This window comes from Salvelinus namaycush, chromosome 1 (genome assembly GCF_016432855.1).
Source record: "Salvelinus namaycush isolate Seneca chromosome 1, SaNama_1.0, whole genome shotgun sequence".
NCBI lineage: Eukaryota > Metazoa > Chordata > Actinopteri > Salmoniformes > Salmonidae > Salvelinus > Salvelinus namaycush.
The window spans coordinates 71344729-71358237 of NC_052307.1; positions in this window are offsets into that span (position 1 = coordinate 71344729).

Genomic DNA, 13509 nt, shown 5'->3' on the forward strand with positions numbered 1-13509 from the left:
TGATAAGTGGCTGTACTGTAATTTGCTATACATTACTTCAGAGCTCAGGTTTTCCACTTCACAGCTTTGCATGGGTTTTGACTGACAGCCGTTCTGTTTTGAGCCCAGAGCGTGACAAGAATTTGCCCCTATCCCTCCCACTAATTGGGCAACTTTTGCAAATGTTTTGTTGTCTGAGTGAGGAAAATGCTGTAAATTACAAGGACTCTATTTACTTTGAAAGATAAGATGTTGAGGATTATAATAAATACAGCTTTGATGTCATATAAGCAAGCCAAACACCCGCAAGTCCAAATGTGCACTTCACGTTTCCATATCATAAAACTCATGTCATATACAGTGTCAATATTTACGATCACTGTTTGATGTACAGTTAGAAGATGACATGGTGTTATACAGTTGAAGTCGGAAGTTTACATACACCTTAGCCAAATACATTTAAACTCAGTTTTTCACAATTCCTGGCATTTAATCCTAGTAAAAAGTCCATGTTTTAGGTCAGTTAGGATCACCACTTTATTTTAAGAATGTGAAATATCAGAATAATAATAGAGACAATGATTTATTTCAGCTTTTATTTCTTTCATCACATTCCCAGTGGGTCAGAAGTTTACATACATTCAATTAGTATTTGGTAGCATTGCCTTTAAATTGTTTAACTTGGGTCAAACGTTTTGGGTAGCCTTCCACAAGCTTCCCACAATAAGTTGGGTGAATTTTGGCTCATTCCTTCTGACAGAGCTGGTGTAACTGAGTCAGGTTTGTAGGCCTCCTTGCTCGCACATGTTTTTTCAGTTCTGCTCACACATTGTCTATAGGATTGAGGTCAGGGCTTTGTGATGGCCACTCCAATACCTTGACTTTGTTGTCCTTAAGCCATTTTGCCCAAACTTTGGAAATATGCTTGGGGTCATTGTCCATTTGGAAGACCAATTTGCGACCAAGCTTTAACTTCCTAACTGATGTCTTGAGATGTTGCTAATATTGTTGCTAATATATCCACATCATTTCCCCCCCTCATGATGCCATCTATTTTGTGAAGTGCACCAGTCCCTCCTGCAGAAAAGCACCCCCACAACATGATGCTGCCACTCCCGTGCTTCACGGTTGGGATGGTGTTCTTTGGCTTGCAAGCATCCCCCTTTTTCCTCCAAACATAACGATGGTCATTATGGCCAAACAGTTCTATTTTTGTTTCATCAGACCAGAGGACATTTCTCCAAAAAGTATGTCCCCATGTGCAGTTGCAAACTGAAGTCTGGCTTTTTTATGGCGGATTTGGTGCAGTGGCTTCTTCCTTGCTGGGCGGCCTTTCAGGTTATGTCGATATAGGACTCGTTTTACTGTGGATATAGATACTTTTGTACCGGTTTCCTCCAGCATATTCACAAGGTCCTTTGCTGTTGTTCTGGGATTGATTTGCACTTTTTGCACCAAAGTACGTTCATCTCTAGGAGACAGAACGAGTCTCATTCCTGAGCTGTAAGACAGCTGCGTGGTCCCATGGTGTTTATACTTGCGTACTATTGTTTGTACAGATGAATGTGGTACCTTCAATATTTTGGAAATTGCTCCCAAGGATGAACCAGACTTGTGGAGGTCTACAATTTTTTTTCTGAGGTCTTGTCTGATTTCTTTTGATTTTCCCATGATGTCAAGCAAAGAGGCACAGATGTTGTAGGTAGGACTTGAAATACATCCACAGGTACACCTCCAATTGACTCAGGCTAATTGACATAATTTATCAGAAGTTTCTAAAGCATTGACATTTTCTGGAATTTTCCAAGCTGTTTAAAGGCACAGTCAACTTAGTGTATGTAAACTTCTGACTCACTGGAATTGTGATACAGTGAATTATAAGGGAAATAATCAGTCTGTAAACAATTGTTGGAAAAATGACTTGTGTCATGCACAATGTAGATGTCCTAACCGACTTGCCAAAACTATAGTTTGTTAACAAGAAATTTGTGGAGTGGTTGAAACACTTAGGTTGGAGTCATTAAAACTAGTTTATGTAAACTTCCGACTTCAACTGTACCTTGGCTTGTCTTGAACAGAAAAAGCCCATATTTGTTGTATTGTGAAGAAAGTTTACAGCGGCTCACGCATCTAAATGCACTTACGACTGCATTCTATTCGCACCAAAATTACCATCTGCTTCTCTGAATTGCCTTGAGAAAGCGTAAAGCGTAAATCATAGTCTACTGATGCTGAGATACTATAGTCCAGTGCCCTTTGTGACATAGCTACACGGCTCTGAGACCACCACCCGCTGGAAACGCACAGCCTGATCGAGCACCTCCCTCCCCACAATTCTCAACCAACGTGGCTCTGGTACGCGTCCTCTATTCATTTGAATGTGTTGACAGTTAGAGAAATAGCTTGAGCTGCACTGAGAAGTCAAAAAGTATGAAAGCCAATGGTCCAATATTCTAGGACACTGCTGTGCATACGCGTATGCATTTTGGACTATGATAAACACAACACTGTAAGATCATATTTTATCATTTTGCTAGTCATGTTGGTGACACGCTTTCAAATGATGCCCACCCAACCCAGGTTGCAATTTATAATGGACTCTTTTTGGATTGCATAAACAACAGTAATTGTGTGAAGGCGAGGATGCAGGGCTGTGTTCCAAACAAAACAACTAAAAGTGATCTTGCTCTAGTTCCTCATCAGCACAGCTAGGAGAGCTCAAAATAGCACCTTTGTAGTTGAAGACTCTTCTTTGAGTCATAAAAGTTCATTGAAATTACTTAGGGACTGTGCACACTTTGGAGAGCTGTGTGGCAACATATAGATGTTGCACCTAACCCAACTTTTCCAATAATATTTTTATGTTATGGAATGTATCCAAAGTATTTTCAGATTTTGTTATAAACAAATGTGGCGGAAAGTACAGTAAATGTAAAATGCACATAAAATCAAGTTTTATGTTTGGATTCAGTCTTGTCAGGTGAACTGTTGTCCTCACCTTTAATCATAATTTTCCCATCATCTCCAAACTGTTCCCTTTTCATTGCTACCATGGTTATGCATATGCTTTCCATGTTTCTTCTGTAAGAAACAATTCAATTTAGCCCTATCCATATAGGCCAAATCTCATGAGTGTAAGGGTTAAAGAAACATTTCAGTCAAATAATTTGCATAAACCCCAAAAAGTATAGATATAAATGTATGTTAGAATGGAGGTTTAAAAACTACAGCTGCATATTAGCCAACGTGACATATCCTACACATAGACTATACCTTGCAATACAATCTTCTCTAAAAACAGCTGGGCGTAATGTATACAATGTGCTCTGCAATAAGATGACCACAGTTTGATTCTAAATCAGATGAGTTCTCAAATGTCAGCAGCTGCCCAATGCCATGGTCGGCACGCATAATGTTGAATGCATTTTAATATGAGGTGTGGAGAATGATGAAGAGTCTGCAGGATTATAGAAAAAGCAGTTGGGAAATGAATGTTTGAGTTTCAAATGCTAAATGTCCAGTGAGTTTTAATAGATTTAGGTGGTTTAAATGATTACTTTTCTACTAACCTTCAAAGTTGACGGTGCCAAATTCTTGCCAATCCATTATTCTACTACTAAATATGCATGTTTTCCATAGTGTACCTGTCATGCCTATACATTAGAACAAAGAACATCACATTTAGTGTTTCACCATTTTGAGTACAGAGACAAATAGGGAAGATGTCTCAGGCAGTATTTGAAGTATCTGTCATCAACACAGATAACCCCCCCCCCCCCTCTCTAGGAGCACTTGTGTGCCCTGGCCCCATAGGTGTATCGAAAGGATACCACCCTGGTCACCAATGTAGACAACCGATGTAGAGAGAGAAGTGCCTTAGCGGAATGCAATCTCAAGATTCTGTAGTCCAGAGATGATAACTGTACCATCTATGGCAAAAGTCTGGGCTCCTGACGGGGACAATAGAATTCTCATCACTGCGTATTACAATAGTAAAACATGATCGGTTTTTCACCTCGTCAAACTGATTTTATATTGAAAGCAGTATTTGAGATGCTCTAACAAGCATGTGTATCTGTAGTTGCTTCTCTTCAACTCTAAAAATCAATAGACTGTAAGATAAAACCCACAAAGAAAAGACAACAGACAAATGCATATGGGGTCTCAATGTCTAATAGTGATGGCATGGCTAGTTCAAACTGCAGTAGGATGGTTCTCCTCACAGGTGAATGACTCAGCTGAGCCCATGCTTGGTGAATAGCACTTGGTTGATCACTGGGACCAGGACAAAGGAGAGGAGAACTGAATAGATCATGGGAGACATGAATGAATCAAAGAAATCATCACAGCAGAAGATTGTAGTTTAGGACCTAGAAAATAACATCCTGACAGCCAATTTTTTTTTTTTACAATAACTGGGCTACTAGGGTAAGGATAGAGAAATGACAACAACTGGGCTACTAGGGTAAGGATAGAGAAATGACAATAACTGGGCTACTAGGGTAAGGATAGAGAAATGACAACAACTGGGCTACTAGGGTAAGGATAGAGAAATGACAACAACTGGGCTACTAGGGTAAGGATAGAGAAATGACAATAACTGGGCTACTAGGGTAAGGATAGAGAAATGACAATAACTGGGCTACTAGGGTAAGGATAGAGAAATGACAATAACTGGGCTACTAGGGTAAGGATAGAGAAATGACAACAACTGGGCTACTAGGGTAAGGATAGAGAAATGACAACAACTGGGCTACTAGGGTAAGGATAGAGAAATGACAACAACTGGGCTACTAGGGTAAGGATAGAGAAATGACAATAACTGGGCTACTAGGGTAAGGATAGAGAAATGACAATAACTGGGCTACTAGGGTAAGGATAGAGAAATGACAACAACTGGGCTACTAGGGTAAGGATAGAGAAATGACAACAACTGGGCTACTAGGGTAAGGATAGAGAAATGACAACAACTGGGCTACTAGGGTAAGGATAGAGAAATGACAACAACTGGGCTACTAGGGTAAGGATAGAGAAATGACAACAACTGGGCTACTAGGGTAAGGATAGAGAAATGACAACAACTGGGCTACTAGGGTAAGGATAGAGAAATGACAACAACTGGGCTACTAGGGTAAGGATAGAGAAATGACAACAACTGGGCTACTAGGGTAAGGATAGAGAAATGACAACAACTGGGCTACTAGGGTAAGGATAGAGAAATGACAACAACTGGGCTACTAGGGTAAGGATAGAGAAATGACAACAACTGGGCTACTAGGGTAAGGATAGAGAAATGACAACAACTGGGCTACTAGGGTAAGGATAGAGAAATGACAACAACTGGGCTACTAGGGTAAGGATAGAGAAATGACTAACTAGGCTACTAGGGTAAGGATAGAGAAATGACAATAACTGGGCTACTAGGGTAAGGATAGAGAAATGACTAACTAGGCTACTAGGGTAAGGATAGAGAAATGACAATAACTGGGCTACTAGGGTAAGGATAGAGAAATGACAATAACTAGGCTACTAGGGTAAGGATAGAGGCAGGGTGCTCTGCATCCTATTCCAACTAGGCCTATTGACAGGGATCATGTAGTCTCAAAATCCCAACCCTAGGCAACACGGTGACTCTTTTGGCATAGAGGAACTACGTCACTGCCTACGTCTATAAGGGTAGAAAAAATATCTGTGGACTCTCCCAACAGGGAGAGGCAGACATGCCAGAACGCTGCGGATGTTAATGCAAACTAGCCACTTGTGAAATGCACTCCATAAAAAACATCCGTGATCTTCATCTTGCTAGCTACTAATTCGTTTTTTGTTGAAGTGGATAAACTAGTGACGTAGGTAGTGACGTAGTTCCTCTGTCAAAAACGTCCATCCTTGAAACCAGACCCAATTCACCCAACCCTAGGATCGGGTTTACAAGCATTTCTTTTTTTGTCAGCATGAATGCCTTGTATTAGCTTTACAATACTTGTCCTATAGATTTTTGTAGTCTTAAATTATTACTAATAATGATAGTTAAAGCGCCCTGTCCCAGAATGGCATGCTAGTGATAAAGCTACAGTATCTGCTGCTGCCAGCTAGCAACATGTCTGCTTATTTTAGCTAGCTAGCTACATTGCTAAGGTTACTGCGTTCTAAGTAAAGTTGGGAGTTATTTTACATTAATGGTATCATGTTTCTATAACTAAATAGATTACAAATATTATAAAGACTTGATAGCAGTTTGTCGGGCTGAGATCTCTCGAGCTGTCGCCAGCTGTGTTTACGTATCTTAGGTACAGAGAACATGATTGGCAGACGTGATCAGCAGAGATGGTACCTGGATAGTAAGAGTTTTGATTGATTTACTGTTTAGTACTTGGCAGCGTTTGCCTGTCCAGCTAGCGAACATACAAGTATGTATTTTGAAAACAATTGCAAGAATTAACATGGCCAACAAACAGAAATGTGTTCATATGAAATATGCAAAATATAAAAAAACATCTCCTCCCTCGCCAGAAAGCGATCATCTCCAAAACTAAAGCAGATCCGATGCTTCGGCCCACCGCCTACAGAGGATAGTGCTGTCCAGAGTCGTACTGTATATAGAGAGTTGGGCCAATGCATGCGGTTTCTGTCTGAACGTTCAGCAAGCGTAACTTTCTCCTCCATAGCCGCTGTTAAGTGACAATTGACACGTCCGCATTGTGCTGTTAATTTCTAATAGTTTTTAAAACCAATGAAGATGTGCAGTGAAAGCATACTGTGTATGCAATTTGTTGACACCGCAACACAGTACGGACTTCCCGAATGCTAATCAATAAAAATGTCAGTTAAATTCACTGCTCTGTTTGACTTGTTTACAGCGGATCATGACGTAGGAAATTGTCAGAGTCTCTCTTGTATTGGTACGTCACCAATATTCAGAATAAAGGTGCTAACGTGGCGTCCGTTCCAAAACCTGGCCCAACTCTCTTAATATATGGCACTGGTGCTGTCCATAGGGTAAATACATTTGAATTCAATTACAGACCCCTTTATTTAAAGGGGGAGATCAAGCTGATCCTAACTGTTATAGGGCTATTTCTATTTTGCCCCGTTTATCAAAAGTGTTGGAAAAACTTGTCAATGATCAACTGACTGGCTTTCTTGATGTCTATAGTATTCTCTCGGGTATGCAATCTGGTTTCCGCTCAGGTTATGGATGTTTCACTGCAACCTTAAAGGTCCTCAATGATGTCACCATTGCCCTTGATTCTAAGCAATATTGTGCTTCTATTTGTATTGACTTGGCCAAAGCTTTTGACCATCACCATTCCATTCTTGTGGGCCGGCTAAGGAGTATTGGTGTCTGGGGGTCTTTGGGCTGGTTTGCTAACTACCTCTCTCAAAGAGGGCAGTGTATGAAGTTAGGCAGTGGCTGAGACAGCAGATTTTCTGTCACCAAGGGAGTACCCCCAGGCTCGATCCTAGGCCCCACGCTCTTCTCAATTTACATCAACAACAGCTCAGGCAGTAGGAAGCTCTCATCCATTTATATGAAGATGATAGTCTTATACTCAGCTGGCCCCTCCCCGGATTTTGTGTTAAATGCTCTACAACAAAGCTTTCTTAGTGTCGATCAAGCTTTCTCTACCCGTAACCTTATTCTGAACACCTCCAAAACAAAGGTCATGTGGTTTGGTAAGAAGAATGCCCCTCTTCCTACAGGTATTATTATTACCTCTGAGGGTTTAGAGCTTGAGGTAGTCCCCTTATACAAGTACTTAGGAGTATGGCTAGACGGTGCACTGTCCTTCTCTCAGCACATATCAAAGCTGCAGGCTAAAGTTAAATCTAGACTTGGTTTCCTCTATCATAATCGCTCCTCTTTCACCCCAGCTGCCAAACTAACCCTGATTCAGATGACCATCCTACCCATGCTAGATTACGGAGACATAATTTACAGATCGGCAGGTAAGGGTGCTCTCGAGCAGCTAGATGTTCTTTACCAATAGGCCATCAGATTTGCCACCAATGCTCCTTATAGGGCACATCACTGCACTCTATACTCCTCTGTAAACTGGTCATCTGTATACCTGTCGCAAGACCCACTGGTTGATGCTTATTTATAAAACCCTCTTAGGCCTCACTCCCCCTATCTGAGATATCTACTGCAGCCCTTATCCTCCACATACAACACCCGTTCTGCCAGTCACATTCTGTTAAAGGTCCCCAAAGCACGAACGCATCACTGGGTCGCTCCACTATTCAGTTCACTGCAGCTAGCGACTGAAACGAGCTGCAACAAACACTCAAACAGGACAGTTTTATCTCTTCATTCAAAGACTCATTCATGGACACTCTTTTACTGACAGAGGTGGCTGCTTTGTGTGATGTGTTGTTGTCTCTACCTTCTTGCCCTTTGTGTTGTTGTCTTTGCCCAATAATGTTTGTATCATTTTTTGTGCTGCTACCATGTTGTGTTGCTACCATGCTGTGTTGTCATGTGTTGCTGCCTTGCTATGTTGTTATCTTAGGTCTCTCTTTATGTAGTGTTGTGTTGTCTCTTGTTGTGATGTGTGTTTTGTCCTAATATTTATATTGTATTTTTTTATTTTTAATCCCAGGCCCCCGTCCCAGCAGGAGGCTTTTTGCCTTTTGGTAGTCCGTCATTATAAATAAGAATTTGTTCTTAACTGACTTGCGTAGTTAAATAAAATGTAAAAATACCATGAGACATCCATGTCTTTATTATAATTTTTTTCACCTTTATTTAACCAGGTAGGCCAGTTGAGAACAAGTTCTCATTTACAACTCCGACCTGGCCAAGATAAAGCAAAGCAGTGCGACAAAAAACAGCAACACAGAGTTACACATGAGATAAACAAAAGTACAGTCAATAACAATAGAAACAATTCATCACTGGAAAAGATAAACAGTTGAGATTTGATATCATTTAAAAGCTTACAAACAGGGTTGTCAAACTATTTTATAATTTCTGGTAAAAAAAAATCTGAAAACATTTATTTTATAACTTTTTAATGTCAATTATCTAAAAACACATATGTTCACATATGTTGTAGCTAAGCCCCTATTTTACATCATCTAAGGTTTTGGTGTTGTGCCCGCCATCGGTTGAGACACAACTTGCTCTTGAATACAGGGTGGGTGTAATGTTTTGGAAGATAAATGTACTACAATGGGAATATATTTTAAATTTCAACTCTCAAATGGTACCACAAAGATTGCTGGTGGTCCACACGTCAGAGAATGTTTACTTGAATGGGAATATGTTTACAATTTTACTGTCAATCGTCCATAGGAAACCTATTGAAATCCTATAGATTTAGAATAGAAATGACCATTTATGTTGACATTCGACAGTGGGTGGACCGGCGGTCATGTTTGTGATTAGTAATTGAAGTTAAAATTTAAATGACTTTTAATTTCACTGGTGTACCAGCCAAATTGCAATGGTATGAAGGATTAGGTCCATTCTATGAATTATATTTCTAAGATTGAAATGACACCCACCCTGTATTCAAGAGCATATTGTGTTTCAACCAATGGCGGGCACAACACAATCAACTCAGATGATGTGAAGTAGGGTCTAAGCGAACACATGCAAATATACAACAACAACAAAAAATTGGAGTTTATGCAGTTTTAGGTAATTGACGTTAAATGCCTAAACATGACATGATTTTTATTAAATATTACTTCTTGAAAAAAATAAAATTGTTTGAGAACCCTGTTTGTAAGCTTTTAAATGCCATTTATCTTTTCCAGTGATGAAGACATGGATGTCTCATGGTATGGTGGGGTATACAAAATGGGTCAACTTTGAGTACCTTTTTATTTCCTGAATTCGGGTCAAAAAAGTAACTTTTTGACCACTTCCATGGGCAAACAGTATGGAAAGTTTTTGTTTAAATCAAAAGGAGGTTTTTTGAGAAGTCCGGGGCGACGAGAACTGGGTGCGAACATAGCGCATCCTTCAGGGCCTGGAACGCTGCCTCTGTGTCCTCCGTCTATTGCACCGTCTGGGGTAGTCGTGCCTTCGTTAAGTCTTTGAAGGGGGAAGCTATTGTGGCAAAGTTAGGTACAAATCTACTGTAGTACCCTGCTAACCCCAGGAATTACTTCACTTGCCTCTTGGTTCGGGGGACCGGCCATCCCCTAATGGCAGCGATTTTTATTTATTTATTTTCTTGGGGTTTCACATTTCTCCTCCCGATCTGATAGCCCAGGTACTCCACCTCAGCGTAGCCCAGCTTGCACTTGTGGAGTTTGCGGTCAGACCTGCATCCCTTAGCGCATCAACCATGGCATGTAACCTACAAAGATGTGACTCCCAACTGTCACTGTGCACAATTATGTCATCTAGATAAGCAGCTGCGTACTCACTGTGCGGCCGCAGGACGCGGTCCATGAGTCGCTGAAAGGTCGCTGGTTCCCCGTGGAGCCCGAAAGGCAGAACCTGGTAGTGGTATAGCCCCCCCCCCCCCCCCCCCTGGGGTGGAGAAGGCAGTCTTCTCCCAGGAGGCTGCTGCCAGTGGCACCTGCCAGTACCCCTTACGTCAGCACCTTGGACCTGACGATCTCGCCATCCCCAAGCAGTCGATCAGTTCGTCCACCCGGGGCATGGGGTAGGCATTGAACTTACTGACCTTGTTCAGGCCCCGGAAGTCATTACAGAAGTGGACGGTTCCGTCCGGTTTCGGAACCAGCACTATGGGGCTAGACCTCTCACTGTGTGACTCCTCCAGTACCCCCATTTCTAGCATTGTCGTTACTTCCCGCTGGACCGCCACCCTCCGGGCTTCTGGTATCCGGTATGGCCGTTTACGCGCTTTTTCTCCCGGATGGGTGTGGATATGATGTTCCACGAGATCTGTGTGCCCCGGCACCTCGGAGAACACGGCCATATTCCGCTGGACCAACTCTCTGAGCTCTTGTCGTTGGGTTGGGCTGAGGTCTTCCCCCATTGCAACTTCAACCAAGGGCGGGCCCGCTGTGGCCGGGTCCACGTTACGCACAGAGCCTCACGTGCGTGCCATTTCTTCAGTAAGTTCACATGGTAAAGCTGGAGGGGTTTTCTCCGCCCCGGTTGGTGGACCTTATAGTTGACGTCGCCTACCCGCTCAACGATGTCGTAGGGCCCATGCCACGTAGCCAGGAATGTACTCTCCGTTGTAGGGATCAGCACCAAGACCTTCTCACCTGGTTGGAACTCTCGTGGTTGGGCACCCCGGTTGTAGACATGCTCCTGGGCACGTTGCGCCTGGGCCATGGGCTCTCTCACCACTGGCCAAATCGCCGTCATCCTCTCCCTCATCTCCTCCACATGTTCTACTACGCTGTGAAGGGGGGTCGGCTGCTCTTCCCAGACCTCCTTGGCTAGGTCCAGCAGCCAGCGGGGCCGACAACCATACAGGAGCTCAAACGGGGAGAACCCTGTGGATGCTTGGAGTACCTTGCGCACTGAAAACATCAGGTCGGGAAGCAGCTGGTCCCAATTCCTCCCGTCTCTCTCGATGACCTTCTTCAGCATCTGTTTTAGGGTCTTATTGAAGCGTTTCACCAGCCCGTCCATTTGTGGATGGTACACACTGGTCCTCACCTGTTTTATTCGTAACAGATTGCAGACATCCTTCATCACACGAGACATGAACGCGGTGCCCTGGTCTGTCAGGATTTCCCGCGGAATACCCACCCTACTAAATAAATGGAAGAGCTCCCGTGCGGTACCTTTTGCTGCCGCCGTGTGTAGCGGGATTGCCTCAGGATACCGGGTGGCGTAATCCACGATTACCAGGATGTGTTGGTGTCCCCTCGCGGTCTTCACCAACGGACCCACCAGATCCATTGCCACCCGCTCGAATGGCACTCCTATAATGGGCAAGGGAACCAAAGGGTTTCTATAATGCACCCTCGGAGCTGTGATCTGGCACTCAGGGCAACTACGGCAGTAATCCTCCACGGCGCACTTGACTCCGGGCCAGTGGAACCGGTTCTCGATCCGCTCCCTGGTTTTCTCCATCCCCAGGTGTATCCCAAGCATGTGGGTGTGGGCAAGCTGCAACACAGTCCTAACATACTGGCTGGGTATGAGTAACAAGTCTTTTGTCTCCCCATTATGCTTTACTACCTGATACAATAAATTATGCTTGATTGCGAAGTGGGGGTAGCGCCAATCACTTACCCCAGGTAACAGTACGCCATCCACTGGAGATTGGGGTCTTCTAACTGGGCCGTGAGGATTCCCGTGTCGGGAGGTCCGTCTAGGGCCTCCACCTCCATAAAGGGGAGCCTGAGGTCTTCCTCGCACGGTTGCTCGCTTGCCGGAGCGGGGTCGTCTCCCTCCCCCGAGTTCGACTCGGGCCCAGTGGACACCTCTCGTGGCGGGGGTTGGGTTGCACAGGCCACCATCCTTTTTCCTTTTCTTCCTACCTCCCGTGTGCGCCTCCCCAGGTCCCTCCACATTGCCTGGAAGAGAGGGCAGTCTCGACCGAGGAGAATGGACACATCTTGGCCATGTTCTGTTATAATCTCCACCCGGCACAGCCAGAAGAGGACTGGCCACCCCTCATAGCCTGGTTCCTCTCTAGGTTTCTTTCTAGGTTCTGGCCTTTCTAGGGAGTTTTTCCTAGCCACCGTGCTTCTACACCTGCTTTGCTTGCTGTTTGGGGTTTTAGGCTGGGTTTCTGTACAGCACTTTGAGATATCAGCTGATGTAAGAAGGGCTTTATAAATAAATTTGATTTTGATTTACACAGAAGACTGTCACCACTTCGTCCCCCGGTTCCTCCTTCCCCTCTCGTGTGAGCCACTGTGGGTGGGCCAGGGTCACCATGCTGCCGGAGTCCAGCAGAGCGCTGGTGTCGATGCCATCGATTCGTACAGGAACCATCGAAGGGGCCGTCTCGGTGTGCGCCCAACAGGAGGTGACTTAACTCGCCATCCGGGTTACACCAGAGCTGGGGGATGCGGAGGGCATGGCCTCTTCCTGGCTCCACGCCCCGGCTCACCGCACTCATAGCAGCAACTCTGATCTGGGTCCATCAGCCGCCGACGTCGTCGGTTTGGGTCACCCTCCCGATTCACAGCCTCAGCTGGTTCTGTACGGACACCCTTCAGCCCCTCGCCTCTCTTTGTGTTGTTCGTCCCCTCACCACGTCTCCGCTCGGGCCCCTCTCAGCAGGTCCTGGGTGTTCTGGTGAATTTCTACCGTGGTCAGCAATTCCTCCAGGCTCTGGGGGTTCTGCATGCTCACCGTCTTCTTCATCTCGTATGGCAGGGCCCGAAGGTATTTATCCAGGACAAGCTTGTCGAGCATCGGGAGGGACGGTACTTCCGTCAATAGCCAGCCCTTGGTCAGATGCACCAGGTCGCTCATCTGAGCACGGTCGGGAAAGGGTGGGGTCAAAGGCCCAGTCATGGACCAGTTGTGCACAGTGTGCGAGATTGAACCCATAACGGCTCAGGATCTCCCGTTTGAGTCCCTCATAATTCGCAGCCTGGTCAGCATTCAAATCAAAGTAGGTCTTCTGGGCC